General features: G+C 46.7%; 1 non-coding gene across 1 annotated transcript; it reads left to right on the forward strand.

The window, feature by feature from the left end:
* Positions 1–287: 287 nt before the first annotated feature.
* Positions 288–363, forward strand: Trnas-cga. Its single transcript has one exon. It is a non-coding gene; the product is annotated as a tRNA-Ser (tRNA).
* The last annotated feature ends 4500 nt before the right edge of the window (positions 364–4863 follow it).

Genomic DNA, 4863 nt, shown 5'->3' on the forward strand with positions numbered 1-4863 from the left:
AGCCTGAAAAGACGTGACTGAAAACGTTCCTCAAGACGCGCACAATGATGAGCCACACTTTCACATTTCTGGATGCGTTAATAAACAGAATAAGCGTTCAGAATGAGATATTCACTCTGCAGCGGAGTGTGCGCTGATATGAAACTTCCTGGCAGATTAAAACTGTGTGCCCGACCGAGACTCGAACTCGGGACCTTTGCCTTTCGCGGGCAAGTGCTCTACCAAAGTTTGGAAGGTAGGAGGCGAGATACTGGCAGAAGTAAAGCTGTGAGTACCGGGCGTGAGTCGTGCTTCGGTAGCTCAGTTGGTAGAGCACTTGCCCGCGAAAGGCAAAGGTCCCGAGTTCGAGTCTCGGTCGGCACACAGTTTTAATCTGTCAGGAAGTTTCATATCAGCGCACACTCCGCTGCAGAGTGAATATTTCATTCTGGAAACATCCCCCAGGCTGTGGCTAAGCCATGTCTCCGCTATATCCTTTCTTTCAGGAGTGCTAGTTCTGCAAGGTTCGCAGGAGAGCTTCTGTAAAGTTTGGAAGGTAGGAGGCGAGATACTGGCAGAAGTAAAGCTGTGAGTACCGGGCGTGAGTCGTGCTTCGGTAGCTCAGTTGGTAGAGCACTTGCCCGCGAAAGGCAAAGGTCCCGAGTTCGAGTCTCGGTCGGGCACACAGTTTTAATCTGCCAGGAAGTTTTAGAATATGCGTTATTGGAAAAATTCGTGAGATACCTCTCCACAGTGATAAGGTCACAGTTTGGTGTGCAATTATGAAATTATTGGACTTAGTTTTGCTGAGGAGGACAACCATGTTGTTATCTTAGTAGTAAACGGTATGTGGATATGGTCCAAAACGTTTCTGAACCACAACTTCGACAAGAGCGTAAGAGGCTAGTTTGGTGCCAGGGCCCACACTGGTCAACATTTGATGAAAGTAGCCGGCCGAAGTGGCCGTGCTGTTAAAGGCGCTGCAGTCTGGAACTGCAAGACCGCTACGGTCGCAGGTTCGAATCCTGCCTCGGGCATGGATGTTTGTGATGTCCTTAGGTTAGGTAGGTTTAACTAGTTCTAAGTTCTAGGGGACTAATGACCTCAGCAGTTGAGTCCCATAGTGCTCAGAGCCATTTGAACCATTTTTTTTTTCGATGAAAGTTTTGAAGGAAATCCTCGTCGGTCGTTTGGTCTCTCGGTACAGTGACATTCCATGAAAAGCGCGCTCGCTTGATTTTAGTCCGTGCGACTTCTTTCCTTGGTATTATCTCTCAACAGAAGTTTATAAACACCACCCAAGGACCTCCAGAGCCTCGAAGGATACTGTATGACTTGAAATAGTCTCCGTTCCACAACAGAGGCAGATATGTATTAATGAATAAATGTTTTCTAGCATTTTTAGTTTTTATTACCTTTTACACTTATAGATAATTCCCTGCCCCATCCTGCATACATTTTTACGATCTAATGTTCATAATATCACATACTAACACACGAGTATTACTCTCGTCGTGTTGGCAACTTTTAATATTCATTTTGCGGCATATAGCAGTTTTTGTATGGTGCCAAACAGCTTATACGGTCGTATTTACACTGCGACATACAGGTACATCATTATTTCTCTTGTGACGAACATTCTTGTTGCCAGGGCCAGCAGCTTCGTATTACTATCGGAGTATGCCAGTTACGCGGGTACATCTGCTCTTCGTGACTTTTACACATACACTATGTGATCAAAAGTATCCGGACACCTGGCCGAAAATGACTTACAACTTCGTGGCGCCCTCCAACGATAATGCTGGAATTCAGTATAGTGTTGGCTCAGCCTTGATCTCGCCTCTCACTACCGCAGGCATACGTTCAGTCGGGTGCTGGAAGACTTCTGGGGGAACGGCAGCCCATTCTTCACGGAGTGCTGCGCTGAGGAGAGGTATCGATGTCGGTCGGTGAGGCCTGGCGCGAAATCGGCGCTCCAAAACATGCCAAAGGTGTTCTATAAGATTCAGGTCAGGACTCTGTGCAGGCCAGTCCATTACAGGGATGTTATCCCCGAATTGCTCTTCAACAATGGGAAGCAAGAAGGTGCTTAAAACATCAATGTAGGCCTGTGCTGTGATAGTGCCACGCAAAACAACAAGGGGTGCAAGCCCCCTCCATGAAAAACACGACCACACCATAACACCACCGCCGCCGAATTTTACTGTTGGCACTACACACGCAGGCAGATGTTAACCGGGGATTCGCCATACCCACACCCTGCCATCGGATCGCTACATTGTGTACCGTGATTCGTCACTCCACACAACGTTTTTCCACTGTTCAATCGTCCAATGTTTACGCTCCTTACACCAAGCGAGGCGTCGTTTGGCATTTACCGGCGTGATGTGTGGATTATGAGCAGCCGCTCGATGATGAAATCCAAGTTTTCTCTCCTCCCGCCTAACTGTCATAGTACTTGCAGTGGAGCCTGATGCAGTTTGGAATTCCTGTGTGATGGTCTGGATAGATGTCTGCCTGTTACACATTACGACCCTCTTCAACTGTCGGAGGTCTCTGTCAGTGAACAGACGAGGCCGGCCTGTACGCTTTTGTGCTGTACGTGTCCCTTCACGTTTCCATTTCACTATCACATTGGAAACCCTAAGGATATATAGGAGTGTCGAAATCTCGCCTACAGACGTATGACACAGGTGACACACAATCACCTGACCACGTTTGAAGCCCGTGAGTTCCGCGGAGCACCACATTCTGCTCTCTCACGATGTCGAATGACGGCTGATGTCGCTAATATGGAGTACCTGGCTGTAAATGGCAGCACAATGCGCCTAATATGGAAAACGTATGTTTTGGGGGTGTCCGGATACTTTTGAATACATGGTGTATTTTCAGCAGGTCTTATATAGGTGGATGTTTTATACGCTAGCAAATCTGCGTGATTGTATCATATATGTTCTGCAAGGAACACTCTATTTCTGTCTCAGATATTTTCAGCTGCTTAATCAAGACGTTGAGGTAGTAGGGTGAGCAGATGATACCACTCTCGTAGCCAGCAGCTGGATGAATGAAGACGTATTCCAGCTTCTCGGCGGCCATATCTTCAGTTTTGAAGTGTTTAGAAGCTGTAGAGTACAGGCATCACAAAATTCACGTCTCTTAATAACATATTTCTAAACACAGGCGTTTGAAGTCCTGGTAGCCATCATGTTTAAATGTTAGTAGATTTGTTAGGTGGGTTACATGTTACTGTTGCAAGCTATTTCTTACAGTAATCGCAGCTAGGAAGCTTGCTGTATAACCGAGACATGTCCGTTTCGCACGGCCACACGAAAGAACTGAGGAAACCCTGTATAGTATATTTCTTACTGCGTCGTGTCCTTCTCATTGATGTGAAAGCAGTTACGGTTACCTACCCATGGAACTACCAGCTGGTAACAGAATGTAGTAACAGAGAGTGTGGAAGAGCGGTCTTAAAACGTCACATCCTTATATGACACCGTTCTGCAGATGAGTTAAACAGGAGTTCTACTACTAATAATAGCACTGGGAATGTAGCAGTTTTGTAAATTATCGCCGAAAATGAACAGCACGTCTATTTCCTTAGCGAGCACAACCGTCGTGAAAGTAACATATTGAAGTTGTGATGCAAGAATACTTGCCTCTGGTCGGTACTACGTTGAGTGCACTCCTGCCTTCTAGCTGCACACCCGCAGTCGCATTCTGAAGCACAGGTAACGCTGTCATCAATCCGAAAGTTCGAACGGCACAGCACTTTTGTGGGGATTGTCGTATTGCACGTTGCCTTTCTCCGACGTCTGAGCGGGACCTATACTTAAGCGTGGACTCCGAAGCAAGGAGAAGCTCAGCGTTTCTAATATTAACAAACACTGAAAGAGAGGAAGCGAGCGAAAAGTGAGACATAATAAATCCTAGTACTGACTGGCAATCGAACTCGAGACCTTTGGCTCCGTAGTGAACCGCACTGCCACTGAGAAATCGAGCTACAAGGAGTGTAATACTCTTCAATTTCCACATACAAAGAAACAGTGCAAACCAACACAACCTCATAACGATGTACAAGGAACAAATCTTACCACCGGAATCAGAACGTGATGGTCGTTGAGTGATAAAAACATGAATGCAACAGGCAATAAATTTTTCATAGACTGTTAAAGTCTAACTGGCAATCAAGAGCAAGTAAATCATTTCGGAAGTGTAAAAATGAGTTTAAGGTGGCAGAAACTGGTGCAAAGTCTTTAATGTACAGGGGGTCGAAGCTCGTACAGTCCAGAATCGACACGGCAGTCAGACAAAATCGTTTTGAGCGTTGAGGCAATCACCCGACCGACGGACCAGGTTGAAGATACGCGTTTGGTAAAACAGCGTGTCCTGCTGCGTGAACTAGTCCGTAACTGCCTGCTGCAGGTCCTCGTTCCACAGGAATGGTACACCCTTGGGGGCCTTTTTTTGAGAGTTTGAAGGTGTGATAATCGTACTGGGAAAAATTAGGACTGCAGGACAGGTGCTAGCGTGTCTTCCGCGTGAATTATTGTCCGTAGTTGATGAGGCTTGCTTCCCAGAACGACCCTCGACGAGCATAGAACTTGGCGCACTATTCCACAACGGTGACTTTTGGCAGACACGCTGCGCTATCCATATTCTTCAATTCTTCGATGGATATCTACCGGTGTTTGCCCTCCGGCAGCCAAGAAAAGAATAATAGCACGCTGGTTGTGTCTCGAAGCGTTTGGTAACAACTTCCCATAGTTGACGTTTCCGCAGTTACCGCTCTCACGTCGGAAAGACACGAATGCCAGACTAATCCCTCGCCTACATTTCGATGCTTATATGCCCGCATCAGAGTCGCGCTAAGTTGTGCATGCC

Source organism: Schistocerca americana, chromosome 8, assembly GCF_021461395.2.
Source record: "Schistocerca americana isolate TAMUIC-IGC-003095 chromosome 8, iqSchAmer2.1, whole genome shotgun sequence".
Lineage (NCBI taxonomy): Eukaryota > Metazoa > Arthropoda > Insecta > Orthoptera > Acrididae > Schistocerca > Schistocerca americana.